Here is a 16,589-nt window from a genome sequence, read left to right on the forward strand (position 1 = left end):
CAGTCAACTCTGTGCATTGAGACTGCTGCTACCAAGAAAGAAAGAAAGGTGATCATAGTGGGCGGCTCCTTTCTCAAGGGAATTGAGGGCCCCATTTACTGGAATGGGGCTGGAACCAAGCCTCAGGGAAGTGTGCTGTCTCACCGGGGCCCGGGTCAGGGACATAGCTAGAAGACTCCTGGATTTGATACACCCCACTGACTACTACCCGTTACTCATAGTTCAGGCAGACTGCAATGAAATAACTATGAACTATGAAAAGACATTTCAGGGGATTAGGGCGATTAGTTCAAGGGGTGGGAGCACAAGTGGTGTTTGCTTCCATACCCTCTAGGGCGGTGAAGGACACAGAATGCGCTAGGAAAACACAGGTGATGAATAACTGGCTGAGAGGTTGGTGTAGAGACAGACACTTTAGGATTTTTGACCATGGGTCAGTTTACTCGGCTCCTGGCCTGTTATCTGTTGATGGAATGCACCTATCTCAAAGCGGGAAACGAATCCTAGCACAGGAGCTAGCTGGACTCAGTGAGAGAGCTTTAAACTAGCTGTGACGGGGGAAGGGGATAAAATAGGGCTCTCCAGTAAAGAGCCTAAGGAGGCTGTGCTGGAGAAAGGGGTGAGGCAGATATCTCAGCTGAAGTGCATCTATACCAATGCACGCAGCATGGGCAAGAAACAAGAAGAGCTTGAAGCCATTGTGAGGCAGGCTAACTATGACCTTGTGGCTATTACAGAAACATGGTGGGACCCCTCCCACGACTGGAGTACTGGGATTGATGGCTACAAGCTCTTCAGAAGGGATAGACAGGGAAAAAAGGGTGGTGGCATAGCCCTCTATATCAAAGAGTGTTTTGATGTTGAAGAGCTTGATGTTGGAAATGATAAAGTAGAGTGTCTATGGATAAGGATCAGGGGGTGGTCTGTAGGGGTGACATCGTGGTGGGGGTCTGTTATAGACCACCTAGTCAGGATGAAGAGATAGATGAGGTGTTCTACAAGCAACTTGTAGATGTTGCACAATGACCAGCACTTGTTGTCATGGGGGACTTCAACTTCCCTGACATATGCTGGAAATATAATACTGCGCAGAGGAAGCAGTCCATGAGATTTCTAGAGTGTGTGGATGATTGCATCCTGAAACAGTTGGTGCAAGATCCTACCAGGGGAGATGCCTTGCTAGACCTGCTCTTCACTAACAGGGAAGGACTAGTTGGAGATGTGAAGGTTGGAGATTGTCTTGGCCAGAGTGACCACGAAATGGTGGAGTTTGCTATTCTTGGTGATGTCAAGAGGGTGACTAGCAAAACTGCTACCTTGGACTTCCGGAGGGCAGACTTTGACCTGTTCAGGATGCTTGTTGCAAGGGTCCCTTGGGACTTGCTCCTGAGATGTAAAGAGGTTCAGGAAGCCTGGATGCTCCTCAAGATGGAAATCTTAAAGGCACAGGAGCAGGCTGTCCCGGAGTCCCGTAAGTCGAGTCGGAGGGGAAGAAGACCAGTGTGGATGAACCGGGAACTTCTGTTGAGATTCTGGGAGAAAAAGAGAGTCTATGTCCTCTGGAAGATGGAACAGGCTACTTGGGGAGACTACAGAGAACTGGCCAAGATTTGCAGGCAGGAAGTCAGGAATGCAAAACCCCAGCTCAAACTTAGACTGGCTACTGCTGTAAAGGAGAACAGAAAATCCTTTTACAAATATATTAACAGCAAGAGAAGAACTAAGGAGAACTTTTCTCCTTTACTTGATGGGGCAGAGAAAGTAACCACAGAGGATAAGGAAAAAGGCTGTGGTTCTCAGTGCCATCTTCACATCTGTCTTTAATAGACAGAGCAGTTATCCTCAGGGTACTTGCCCTGACCTGGAAGTCCGTGACAGAGCGCATAATACACCCCCTGTGACCCAAGCAGAGATGGTCAGAGACCTGCTCCTCCATCTGAACTGCCACAAGTCCATGGGACCAGAGGGGATCCACCCAAGGGTGCTGAGGAAGCTGGCAGAGGTGATTGCCAAGCCACTTTCTACCATTTATCAGCATTCCTGGTTATCTGGAGAGGTCCCACAAGATTGGAGGCTTGCCGATGTGACTCCCATCTACAAGAAAGGCCGTAAGGAAGACCCGGGGAACTACAGGCCTGTCAGCCTGACCTTGGTATCAAGGAAAGTTATGGAACAGATGATCTTGAGGGAGATCACACGGCACGTGCATGGCAACAAGGGGATCAGACCCAGCCAGCACGGGTTCACAAAGGGCAGGTCGTGCTTGTCCAACCTCATCTCCTTCTATGACTGGGTGACCAGACAGGTAGATGAGGGAAAGGCTGTTGATCTAGTCTACCTGGACTTCAGCAAGGTCTTCAACATGTTCTCCCACAGTATTCTCCTGAGGAAACTGGCAGCCTGTGGTGTGGACAGGTTCACTCTTCTCTGGGTGGAGAACTGGCTGGAGGGCCGTGCCCAGAGGGTAGTGGTTAATGGAGTTAAGTCCAGCTGGCGTCTTGTTACGAGTGGTGTCCCCCAAGGGTCGGTATTGGGGCCCATCTTGTTTAATATCTTTATTGATGACCTAGATGAGGGGATTGAGTGTACCCTCAGTAAGTTTGCAGATGACACCAAGCTGGGAGGATGTGTCAATCTGCCTGAGGGTAGGGAGGCCCTTCAGAGGGATCTGGATAGGCTGAATAGCTGGGCTGAGCTCAATGGGATGAGGTTCAATAAGAACAAGTGCCGTGTCCTGCACTTTGGCCACAATAACCCCATGCAATGCTATAGGCTTGGGGCAGAATGGCTTGAAGAATGTATAGAGGAAAAGAACCTGGGGGTGATTGTTGATGCTTGGCTTAACATGAGCCAGCATTGTGCCCAGCTGGCCAAGAAGGCCAACAGCATCCTGGCCTGTATTAGAAATAGTGTAGCCAGCAGGAGCAGGGAGGTGATCATCCCCCTATACTCAGCTCTGGTACGGCCGCACCTTGAGTACTGTGTTCAGTTTTGGGCCCCTCACTACAAGAAGGACATTGAGGCCCTGGAGCGTGTTCAGAGAAGGGCAACAAAACTGGTGAGGGGTCTGGAGCACAAGTCTTCTGAGGAGCGGCTGAGGGAGCTGGGATTGTTTAGTCTGGAGAAGAGGAGGCTCAGAGGAGACCTTATTGCACTCTACCACTTCCTGAAGGGGGGTTGTGGTGAGGAGGGGGTGGGCCTCTTCTCCCTGCTAAATAACGACAGGACGAGAGGGAATGGCCACAAGTTGCGCCGGGGAAGATTTAGATTAGACCTGAGGAAACATTTTTTCTCTGAAAGAGTGGTCAGGCACTGGAATGGCCTGCCTAGGGAGGTGGTTGAGGCACCGTCCCTAGCGCTGTTCAAGAAGCGTTTAGATGAGGTGCTAAGGGATTTGATTTAGTAGTTCAGTGGGTAGGGATGGTGATAGGAGGATGGTTAGACTGGATGATCTTGTAGGTCCTTTCCAACCTAATGTATCTATGGATCTATGAATCGTTGCTATAACAACAGGTCTCTCCCTCTTAAGAACAAGGCAGCATGCCTTCCTTACTCCAGCATTGCATCTGGCTCACTTTGTTTCTTCACAGAAGTTCCAAGTGCATGTAGCAGATACAGTTGTCGTCAGTAGTTGAACCTTGTTAGGCAGAAAGAAGCACTCAGGGAATGAGGAAATAGGAGCACTGGTCCCATTGACTGTAACAGGGAGAGTATGCAAGGCAAAATGCCACAGGTCCAGGGTGCAAGAGAGCTCCTATTAATGTTATCAGCAAAGTAAGATAGAAATTTGACAAACAATATTTTCTCAAATATTCAAGATATATTAAAATAACTTATTTGTATGTTTAGCCATCCAGAATTAACTTTTGAAAGAATAGTCCAGTGAACAACCCAGTTATCAGATGTACATAGAAATAAACAGGGAATATTTATTTCTGAAGAAATCAAATAAAGCAGGAAAGCAACACTTCCTACAGGAAATCCAGAAAATGACACATAAATACATACACATAAAATGGATTAGAAGTATCCATTCCTGGGAAATAAATATGACATAATTTAAAATTCTCCTCGCTGTTGTCTGGTGGATGGTGAGCTTGATGGGCCCAGTTACATGGGATTGATTTCTCTTTTTTTTTTCTTTTTTTTTCAACAGTAACACACAAAATAAGGCAATGAGTCAAACAAATGACTCTGCAAACTCGTAACCACGTCCCTGTTCTGCAATTGCATAATCAGCATTCAAATCAAAAACCCACTGAGTAAGGATTACATTTGATTTAGATAAAAGTCATGCTGAGAAACACAGATCAAAAGCTATGCTGAAGGTGTTCTGGGTAGTAACTGAGTCATTGTTGGCATGTCCATTTTTACCCTGTTCCTAACTGTGCATTTGTTATTGCTTTAACAATGTTGCATGTAGTTTGAGGGCTGTAAGGTTCAGGGGATGGCTCTTGGAAAAAACCGGTTGACAAGACATTCAGATACTTTTGCTAGGAAGACATGAGAAAATGTTACAAACTCAAACAGTCTAACTTGAACTTCATAAAGCCACCTCTTCTCACATTTGCTCCTGCTGGAAGCAGAGGGACATGTAAATGAAGACAGCAGTTACTGAGTCAAGTATAAAAGATGACAAATTGTACCTGAAAGTTCATTTCTTTCTTAGCTTTCATACATTTAATAGAACACGAACATTTTGTCTCCAGTAGGTTTGGGAACATTTTATTCTCAATGTCATAATATTGTTCGGAATCTCCTCCAGATGAAGACATATCTTTTTGCTCCGTCATTAAGGCACACTGTGTCTGCATGCATTTGCACCTACACCAGTCTCTTTTTTAGCCACTTAGACTGGCTGCATAATATGATGTAGGAAAACAAAGGAAAGTGAATCATCTGAAACAGAGATCTTGCGCTGAAACTCAGCATGATCATGACTTAATATTCATTGGAAAAACATAATGGGCCAGATTCAACTACTGTCCTGGAATGAAAAAAACATGTCTTTTCCCAGCCCTATCTCTGGCTTTATATCATTGCAATTTTGGGTCATTAAAAATAAAGGAATAATGCATGTCTGTCAATCAGTTCTTAATGTAAGTTGAAATGGCTACTGTGTGTCCTATGCCCAGCTGAGACAACAACTGATTACTCACTGAAAAAAGTTTCTACCAATAGGACAGTGTCTTGAGAGACAGAAAGTGCTCAATTGGAAGACCAAGACTATGAATTATGAGTGAAAATCAGAGTGAATATAACAAGGTACAAGATCAGATCTGCATATAGGTACTTCTCACAGTGCTGCTTGAGTTTCTATTTGTAGGAACTTCTGAATCTTGTACATCGTCAATGAACTCTATCACCCTTTGTAAGAGCTGTGAGGGCAAAGTGGGTGTTGTGTGTCACTTTTTGTAGTAGTTAGTGAAAGGACAACTGCTTCTGACAAAACAACATTCTTTGCAATATTTTGCTATTACTGTGATTTAAAAAAACAACAAAACAAAAAGACTGTAAGTGCCAGTGAATTCTCAGGCTGATGAGATGGAGCTGGCCTTTGGGCCTTGTGGAAATGGATTTTACCATGCCTTTAAACTATTAAGACCCAGATCCTTGTAAAAAAAAAAAGGTCTGACACATAGATAGCTGAAGGCAACAAAAATATTTTAGTTTATTTCTAAAGTCCTTGGGTGAGGCCTTTCCTTCATGCCCCTTGCAGCTGAATCCTCAATGAAATCTGAAACTCATACTACAGAAAGGGTCGGCATTCAAACAACAAGTAAACAGTAGGATAATTATGTGCAGTGGAAGGAAAAATATCTTGGATGCCTGTGAATCAACCTAATAAAAGACCCAGCTTTCACCACTAGCCGAGACCTGCAATTGTAAACTGAAACACACCTCTGATATCATCAGATACAAGGAGATTTGTATAAAAATGGGTTACGCTTAGTCCAACTGAAGGCTATCAAAATTTATGAGAACTTCCATAGTGGAAGTTCCTAGTTGTGTTGGTATAGTGGTTGATGCACGATTGTGAGTTCTGTTTACAAATGGCATCACTCAGGTTCTTCTATCCCTGTTACTATGTCACAGTACTTCCTCACCTGGGCCATATTTCCAGGGTGAGAACAGGACCTCAGCAAGGCTAAGGTCACTGTCAACCACCTGTGGGATGTCTACTCTGGGACCTGTCCCCCACTCATCTCCTGCTTCAGCTTCTGAGCTGGGGCCATGTTCACATTACGTGAAGCCTCTGGGGGTTTGAAATACTTCTCTCCCTTTTACTCTGATGGAAATGAGATTTGTTTCATATTTCTAAGAGTTTTCCATGTGTTCATGGCAATTGCTTCCAGCTAGGCAGAGGTTTGGTCCATCAGTGTTTTTGCTCCTCCCTATTAACAGAAGATCAAACTTCAATTTTTGTCTCTGTTACAGATTTTCTGTGCAATCTGCATCAAGGATGCTCCTCAGTTCTCAGAGCATACAATAGATATGTGCATAGGACTACCAGAGGTCTGTTATTCAGATATGGGCATAGCACTGAAACTGTTCTTACTCAATTGTTTTGATTTGAAAACAAAGGAACTGAAGCTATGATCAGATGTTTGCCAGAAATATCAGCTGATCTCAGTTTTGTTTCCAGTCTCTGTCTCCATATCCTTATGACTGCCTCTGCCAAGGCTCTTCCAGGAAGTGCCTGTGGCAGCACTTGTCTGTTTGCTGCTCTTGATAGAACAACTCTGCTGCACAGAAAAGGTGGTTTGAGGTGGTTGGATGACTCAACTTGAACGTGATTAGGAAGCTCTTTCTGTTGAGTTAGACATGATAATATCTTCAGCCACCCTAATATAGTCCAGAAGATGGTGTCTATCCCAAAACACTTGGATGAACTCCACAGCTTATCAAACGATAAGAAACCCACACAACAAGCATTTATTGGCAAGAAAACATCCCTCAAAAATACCACTGCATCAGGAAAGCAGATGCCTTTAGAAAAGTCTATCCCCTAATGGTGATGGCACAAGAGCACTTTCCTATGAATGGTAGCTTTTAGAACAGCAATAGTCAAAAATTGGGCAGTGTTCCCTGCACTGAGAAAGTGCTTTCCATCCAGAAGGATAATTCTGTGTGGGCTGCTGACTTCATGGCTGAAACAGCTAGGTGATATTCATGGGATATTCATGAAGTGGGCTTTCCCTGGCAAATTACATATGCTTTAGGCAGATCCAAATATATTTTCTTTCTGATATAAGATCATGCAAGAACAACAGATCTTAATAGCTAGAGGGCTTACTTGGCTTCTTCAGCAGCTCTTCCAACATCTGCCTATCTGTGCAATTTTAGCAGTGCAGTGAGGTTTGAAGAAACTACACCGAAGAAAATTTGACAAGCTATGCCCATGTGAGGGAAGTAGCTGACTTTATGAACTATCTTGACTTGTACATCCATGAAAATAGACATAACTGAGCTCCCAGAAAGAAATGTGTTAGTAACTATATTGCCACAATATCTCTATTACTCTCACTTATACCACACTCATGCTCCAAGATGTCTAACCAGTTGTCCTCTTACCTTGCTTTATTGTTAACTGCATGACAGGTGATATTGTCTTTGCCCTAAATATAGCAATGCTTTCACTAGTAGACATGTATCTTTGCCTTCCTTCACTGGCTCATCTGTTGGTTCTCTTTCATGGGAGAGTTTCAGAGTTTCTTTCCTGTTTCATGTCAATGAGGTAGTCATGAAGTTCCTTGGTTATGACTTTCTCATGATGGAAAATATTAGATAAGATTCCCTTCTGGCTATTGGCCACATTACCCCAGGGAAAGTCACAGAACATCATGGAAACACTCACTATGCTGTATGACTTTCGTGGGTTTTTTTTTTTTTTTTTTACTGTCATTTCCAATCTTTTTTTAGCCTTGCCTTCTAGTATCCTACCTGTGACATTTCCCTCCAAGCATGAACTCTTGAGAAGCTCTCACAAAATCTAATTGATGTCATAATCTGTACTGAATCACAGATTCATAGAGTCACAGAATTGCTCAGGTTGGAAAAGACCTTCAAGATTATCAAGTCCAACTACAGCCTAACCACAGTACCCTAACTCCAACAACCCATCTCTAAATCATGTCTCTGAGCAATACATCCAGATGGATTTTAAACACATTCAGGGATTGTGACTCAACCACCTCCCTGGGGAGCCTATTCCAGTGCTTACCAAGCCATTCCTTATTAAATCCTAGATTTGCATGTTATCCTCACTAACAATACTGTGATTTTCCAGATAAGTTCTAGAGATGATAGATTTTTGAAAACAGTATCACACTAGATTCCTTTTAGGTTTACGAAGATTTCTGCCAAAATGTGAGATTTTATAACAAACCTTCCTCAAGCTGCTTCTCTTCTTCCTTATGCTAAGCACTTTCATATGAGTGCTTTCTATTTGTAGTACCTTCCAACTTTAGAAACGGGTAGATTAGGTTTGAGTGAAACCTGACTCACCTCAGAAGAGCGACCAATCTTACATTTTTCTGTGAACAGCAATAAGCCTTCCATGCTTCTTTTTTTCCCCATTCCAATTACAACACTTTAAACTGGTTTAAATATTCTAAGAGAAAATGAACAATAAGTAACAACTTTCAGACGGAATAGGATAAAATCAAATGTTTAAGGGATATTTTCCATATTAAAACAATGTAATTTACCCCCTCTCAAAGAATTCCAAGGACAAAAGTTGATCTAACTTTTTTGTGGAATTTCAGATGAAGTAAATTATAGAAGTTCTGGATTATTTCTAGGAACACCTGATCTCAAAGATTTTTAGACATAGCATCCAAAAGCAACTGTGCAAAGATAAGATTAGTATTAGAACACTAATCCAAAGATACTTTTTGCAATATCTCCAATCCTAAATTTAGGAAGTGGTGGGTCTTTAACTACATGCAAACTCTGAGACCAGCTTTAAAATGGTAATGTGTAACAACAGTAATAACAACTGCAGTGGGTGAATTTCTTTGCAGGTCAGATATCTAGCAGTCAATGCTGATGCACTCAGCTCATTAACAGCATTCTGAATGTTATCTTTTAAAAGACAACTGAAGTTTTTCTTCTTCTTCTCAAGTCTAAAAGAACAACCACCTCTAGAAAAGCTGTGAGTGTGGGTCAACAGAATTGTAAGACTTTATGAAACTGTTTCCCTGTGAGTCTCTGCTTTTGTTTAATTAAAACATTTTTACTGTTTTGGATCTTCATTTTATACTTCAACTCTTAACTCAAGAGTTAATTTTTTACCTTCTTATAATACCCAAAAAAGCCTGGCTAATATTAATGAACTTCAGATTATGTGTTCAAGGAAGAGATGTCTGAATCATTTGTAAGAGGAGGTGCAAATGTATAATTTTTCTCTTTATTTTTTTCAACATTAGTACTAATGTTCTAATTTCTGGTTAGTGCCTAACTTACAGTCTATTGCAGTCAACATAAAGCAATCTTCTTTAGTTATGTTTTTGGCTTGGCTTCATTTTCAGCTCTTGTTGAGCCTCTATGGAAAGAACTGATTTGCTGACTGTCATGAGTGTTAGGGAAACTTTAAGGTATTTGTTACATGTACTGGCATCACAGACTCTCTATCTTTCACATAAGAAGAGGTTGAGGCAAAAACAAGCCCACTTCTAAATATGAAGACCTACATACAAACCCAAGTTTTCCTAAGCTCAGAAGAAAAGCAGTCTGTCAGAGGCGATAGGAAATTCTCACTCTCCATTTGAGTAATTCCTTGCTACAAAATAAACCTTGCATTTCCTCTTAATAGTATCCTTAATAACATCAAACTTCAATGCTATTAAGATATAATCTCTCATTGATCACTGTTTAAACTATAAAAGACAGCTGTGTCAGATCAGAAGAGGGCTGATTTGGTATCAACTCTCACAATACTCTCAGCATGATGAAAGTTCTCTACTGAGTTTCTTCCATACTAGGAGAAGAAAGATTTTCCAACAGACTGTCTTCTTACCTTTGACTTGCTGCCAGAGTACATTCTGTTTTTATGATGGTTATTAACACAATTTTGGAGATTTAACTGGGCATGTAATTTTCAGATGATTCTCCTTCACCTTTGCAAAAGATGCTTTCTGTCCCTAGATGAGATTATATATGTATCTATAGATCTTTTTCATTTCTGTATGGGAAAACTCTACTTTTGAAAATAAGACACGAATTTTTGATGATAGAATAAAATAGAACTTCAGTGCTACTCCTCCTACATCGCTGTGAGTGATTCATTTTGATGTGGCATAAATCGCTTACATATACCTATATATAATCATGCATGCTTAACTGCAAGAAGGCTATTCTTCAATCAAAAAGTTTGCATAGTGTTTGATAAATGTTCATTAATTAAACTGAGATAAATAGTAGTGTTGATTTTTCACTGTCTCTTCCATTATTTCATTGGTGTAAAATATCAGCAAATTCACTGTATCAATTAATGGCTTGATGGTGCAAAAGGACATGCTTTAGGTATTAAAATTCATTAAAGTTCTCTGCAATACAGGACAAGTTTGACTTTTTTACTTTAAGAAAACTGCAGAGATCTAAGAAATATACTTCCTTTTCTTGGGTGTTCATTTCAGACTTTGTAACAGGTCATTATGAGGGAGTGTTGTAAATATTTAAAGGTCTCTCCTTGTTCTGCATAACGTGTCTTGATGACTTTAATCACTTTCCCTGCAGGTAAATGACTGTTTTTCATTAAAGATTTGTTTGCTCTCAGCATCTTCACCTCAGTTCAAAACAATGCCAACCACAGGAGACATTTGCATTCCTCTTGGCAAGCATCATCTCCCTCTGACTGTTCTGCTATACTCCTTTCTTTGTTTCTAGAATCTCACCACAGATCTTGATGTGGCTTCCCATCAATTTCACAGGCCCGTTCACATGAATATTTGAATGAAACCCTGTGGAACATTATGCAGCAGTTAGGCGAGAACTGGATTCAAGAAATCCCTTGAATAAATTAAGAACTGAGGGCTGGACTAAGGAAGATTGTAGTACTTCTTTAATAACAGCCATAAGAATTTCTGGTGCTCTTCAGGTCAGTGATAGCCCAGACTGACCTAGGTGAAGGTTGTGCCTGCAGAGTTGTGTAAAGGCCAAACAGAATGTCATGTGCATGTCATTGAATCTAGTATCTTGTTAAGTGCAGAGCAAGGGCCTATAGATACCAACCTTGCATTTGTCACCTTCCTCATCATAGAGAGCAAGGCCAGACATGTCTGGGGATGTTCTTCTCATTCAGAAGACTGCACAGTCCTATTCTTTCTCTCTCCTTGAATTAAACACACACATAACTGTCCAAGTAGTTCAAGTTAGCATGATTCCTATCAAATCTCCCATGCCAGGCATATCTGCAAGACATGCTGATGATAGTTGTTCCATGTACCAGATCAGAGGAGAGTATCCTGAGGAAAGCCCTACCTCAATGACTTGGTTAACTGACACTGGCTTCACAGAAAGTGTCTGAGGGCTCGTATGTCTCATATGGGCAAATACGGCTCAGTGTGAAACTGAGCTCTGAATGGAGAATTCAGGCCAAGTTAACTTGAATCTTTTCCCAGCACTTGCTGAGACAAATGTACTTGTAAACTGTGCCCCAAAGAGCCATTGACTGCCCTTTATAGGGAATGCTATTATAAATACATGGCTCCTATTGGTGTGTCTAGGATTTCATATTGCACACTACTTTTTTTCCCCTTAGCTTCAAGAGACAAGGCGGAAGATAAAATTTTCTTCACTTTTCCACAAGGCTTAGAAGAGTGTTTGAAACGTAAGTGGTGCTTTTTTATCACTGGACTATCCTCAGAAAGAATTTTCCTTTCTTCTGAGGCTTGAAGCAGGCTGCTGAATGTCAGTGTTAGCAGACATTATAAGCAGTGTTGCAGATGAGGAAAGATTAGATACCATGGGGATTAAAGGTCCAGGAAAGAAAAAGAAAGCTTCCTGAACTTCGTGATATCAACAACAACACCGATACAATTGATGGCTTCTCTCTGGCAGCTAAGAATTCTCACTAATTTCTCTTCATCCTGTTTTCAACATCCTCTGCTTTCTGCAGTATCTCAGGTGTAGGCTCTTGATCAGGCAGGAGAATCAAAGCTGCACTCTTCTTAGAACCCTGCTCAGAGACTAAAACTAGACAGCAGACAGATTTACCAATATCCCCATCGTCTCACATCCAGTCATCAGCTCCTCAACAGTGGATGGCTTTCTGTGTACTGGTGGAGAGAAAGCTAGTATATAGTAAGAGAAGAAGCCAATAAGTCAGAGACTACTTCTAAAGAAGAGCGAGCTCTCCAGTTTCTTCTTCTCCTGACTTCAGCTGGAGAAAACACCTCAATCCCTGCTCATCGTCCTGACAGTACACTTCTGGGACTGCTGTTCAGAGAGTAATGTAAGAAGGCAGCTGTGATTTTTCAGGGTTCCACTTCATGGGGAGCACTGACTGGGACATTTGCCATTAGCAGCTAGTAGATGAATTATCATCTGAATTATTTCACTAGAAGCAAAATAAATTCCTCCCTTAGATTAGTATTTGAACAATGCAAAGTTGGAATCCACTCACATGTTCCAGTGAGCACATTAGAATAAATCTGAAGTGTGTCTGCACCACTGTTGTAACCCACCAACAACTTTTTACCTTTTTCATGTTGGTTTCAGTGTCTGAAATCCTTTATTTTGTAACTAGAGGAAACCCAAAGGTTTACTGTTGTTTATTGCTCACATTCAGCTGCCTAACCAAACTTTTTATATTTATTAATTTTGATGGATTTTTTACTCAAACTTTCAATGAATTATGCTGAATTTTAATTTCAGAGACCAAGGGACTTTCCATAGCTGAAAACGTGTGGGGCCATATACAGTCCAAATTATTCTTAATTCAGAATCTTGAATCAGAACCTGAAAAAAATGTAAATCTGATTCCAACAAGAAATATTTCAGTGTAAAATATGGAAAATTAAGTTTGCCAGTGATGCAAGGAATTCTAAGTGGCAAAAAGGAGAGAGCACCTGAGAGCTTTATGGAAGTTATGGTAGAGTCTTTTGTGATTAAAAATGGTTCTAACTGTAAGAAGCCTGTGCATATTTTGAAGTTTCCCTCACTCACACGAGCTGTTTATTTCCAGAGGTACTCTTATATTCTTACTATTTTCCTGGAATCTAATTAATCTTTCATCATCTGTTTTACTTTCCTGTGATATAATTTATAGTGCTCAGAAAAGAATGTGGAAAGACTGCTGCTGTTTTTTTACTTTATTAAACCAGTTCCTGGTACAGACAATATTGCTTCCTTGCACACTCTTTTTCAGCATTTACGTTACTGGCTAGTATGACTTTTTTTCTGATGTGTAGGAACAACATGTGTATTCCTTGCTATGACTCTTCCAAGGACTAACAGGTGATGAAAGACTACTTGTAGTATTTCGAAGGATCAGAAGAAACCAAGTCACTTTCTACCATTTATCATCAGTCCTGGTCAACCAGAGAGGTCCCAAATGAGTGGAGACTTGTCAGTGTGACATCCATCTACTAGAATTATTGGAAGGCAGATCCAGGGAACTACAGGACTGCCAGCCTGACTGCAGTACTGGGAAAAGCAATAGTACAGATCACCTTGAGTGAGATCACAAGGCACATGCAGGCCAGTTGGGTGTCATTAATGCACCAAAGGAAAAAAGCATAGCTGTAGAGAAAACAACAGCTCATCATGGCAGGGTCTGGTTTACGCTGCAGAAGTGCCAGCTGGTAGAACAAGTCTGCTCAGCTCAGCTGAACATAGACACACATTCAGCAGCTCTTTGCAAAGACAATAAGCTGTAAAACAGAGACTGGAGTAAGTCAAAGTAAAACAGAGACTGGAGTAAGACAGCTGGTTTGGAAAAGCAAAGCTGAACTAATCATCATCTCTTCAACAGTCTGCCTGGAAGTATGTTTTGATTTGTGCTTCTGACCAAGGCTTGTGAACTATTTCAGATTATTTTTTCCCTGCATTTATTAATTAGGTATTCAGAAAGCACGGCATCCTCAATGTATAGCTGGTGATTACTATTACATTATCTCTACATCTGCACAGAAGCAAGGACTAACATGCCAGGCAGGCAGCCTAATGCCCAGCTGTGTCTACTTGGAGGTCTTGCACATGGGGAGCCATGTAACAGCTGTGAGAAGCTATTGCAGTGACAGGGATCAGAACTGAAGGCAATCTCAACTGTAGATCTGCCTGCTTTTTCTCCTGGAAGCAATACCTTAACAGAGTATTACAAAACAGGGATTATACAAACTTATATAGTGAGGTTTTTTAGGGGAGACAAGTGGGAAAGGCAAGTAAAAGATTCCCAAATAAATATTCTTTGGCACCTTGTGCCGCCTGTAGGTAAGCCTTTGCCTTCAGGTTTTCTGCCAGTAAATCCCTTCAGCACTTCACAGGCTTGGAGCATGACATCATACCTACAAGTAAGGGTGGCTTCACTGTAGACTGACGTATTATAAACCTAAATCTAGACCTTATTTTGCATTAAAAAGGCCAACATGAGCTAGGCTTATAATGACTTAAGAATCTCCTGATTCATTTTAACTCCTGATGATCTTTCAGATCAACTCTCCATCAAGCTGCAATAAAAGGAATATGATCTGAACACAATGCTTTTTTCACAGACATAATTTTGAAGGGCAGTAATTTCTGGTGCTACTCCTGAAGCTATTGATGGGCACGAACTTTCTGCCTTTGAACATTCCCTTAATTCTCTCAAACAATAATACAAGTACAGTGAGGGAAGCCAAACAGGAGCAGAAGAACTTCAAGTATTTACTGGGATGATTTTATATATTAGAAGAAATGCCTACTCAGAAAAGAAAAAGCGAAATTAATCAGTGTTTATTAAATCTTTACAAATAAAATAGTGAATAATTTTAATTTAAGCAGTCTCCAGTTGCATTTATGTAAGCTTTTAGGTTGTGGGTTTTCACCTAGATAATAATAATGTATACACCTTAATAATGTATCTTAAATATTAGTTATATCTCTTAATTAGTAACAGGCACACTCTTTTATTGCACCTCAGAGTGAATAAGAGCAAAGATGTGTTTTGAAACACTCTTACTTCATTATCCATAGTGCTAACAGAAAATTCAGGGGAATATGAAGATTTCTTGTTCACTGAAGTGCATACACAATCTAGTATACATCATTAAGTTAATTCATACTTTCTATCTTTCTTAAAAAAACACTGAATTTCTGCTTTTTGGGGATCTTACAGGTAAAGCACTACAGTGGATAACCACCATCTTTCAGAGCAAACAATTAAATTCAGGATCAACTTTAAATCCTGATTTATGAAATTAAGCGCACATCCATACACTTTATTCTAATTCTGGATCACAGTTGCTGCTTTGCTCCTGAATAATGCACATTGCTGCTTGTGCTCATTAAGCACCAGGGCTGGCCTGAACATCCACTTTCTATCCCAATCACGACCCAGCTTGGGAGAGGGCTGTGTTACTTCTGAGCTTTCACTGAAAGGACTACTAAAGAAACCTTTTTTGGGTACTGTTTTTCCTCAAACACACTAATGGGTTTCTTTAATGATTGGAAGGATTTGTAAATCAAGATCATACCTCCATTTTTACTTCAGAAGACTGTCAAAAATTGCAAAAACTTCTCATACCATAGGTGAGAGGAGAAAGATTTGGTCTCTTTATAAGGAAAACACAAGATTGTGTTGAATTGAATTGAATACTTTCTGTGTAGCCTTCTAATTTTTTTCCTATGTAAATTGTTTTTATGAAGCACACATTTCTCCAAGTGGAAAATATCAGTAGTTTCCAGTCTGTGTAACTTAGTGAAACAAGCAGTGTTTAATGAAATATACACTTAATGACAAGTGCACATTTGGAGTGTGTGTTTGTATTAGTTTTGGGACATGAAGGATTCATCACAAATCAGAAAAGTTTTCTGCAAAATAAAAATGTTTATTTCTAAAACTTCAGTATAAAAAATGTGTAATACTTCATACATGGAAGCACAGAGATGTGGGTGCATACATAAATACACATATTTTACTTGCAAAATCTGAAAATTAGGCATAGATACATTCTACTGAACACATAGGACTGTTCATATGAGGTGTCAGAATGGAAAGTACATTTGTGTGTGTGTGTTTGTGCCGTAGCAATTCAGAAAATAAAGCCATTAGACACATTAAGAAGTTTAGAGAATAAATATTCCAGTAAAACATTTATGAAGTTATTGTATTTGACTCAGGTGCAAGATGCTACCAGTTTTGAATATTAACAGTCTGAGAGTAATTGGCATCAATGAGATTTGAAGCACAACCTGTAAACATTTATTATGTCAACTATTTACCTTGGCTAAGAGTTTTCTTTCTCTAGAACTGATAGACTGATCTCTTTGAAATTATGCTGCTTGATACACAGTATTACTATGTATGCAGAACATAGGCCTTTTTATGATACTGCTTTCTCTAAAGGAGAGCATTATGTGATTTGAGAATCACCAGATCCACAGTA

The 16,589-nt window shown here is 40.4% G+C and overlaps 1 long non-coding RNA gene across 1 annotated transcript in view; it reads left to right on the forward strand.

The window, feature by feature from the left end:
* Positions 1-3,325: 3,325 nt before the first annotated feature.
* LOC136053533 (uncharacterized) overlaps positions 3,326-16,589 on the forward strand; it is a 229,227-nt gene continuing 215,963 nt past the window's right edge. Inside the window, exon 1 of the long non-coding RNA XR_010622656.1 lies at positions 3,326-3,497. This is a non-coding gene — a long non-coding RNA (uncharacterized LOC136053533). The remainder of the gene's footprint in view (positions 3,498-16,589) is intronic.

This window comes from Cyrtonyx montezumae, unplaced genomic scaffold (genome assembly GCF_038088225.1).
Source record: "Cyrtonyx montezumae isolate F1298 unplaced genomic scaffold, pur_monq_1.0 scaffold_30, whole genome shotgun sequence".
Lineage (NCBI taxonomy): Eukaryota > Metazoa > Chordata > Aves > Galliformes > Odontophoridae > Cyrtonyx > Cyrtonyx montezumae.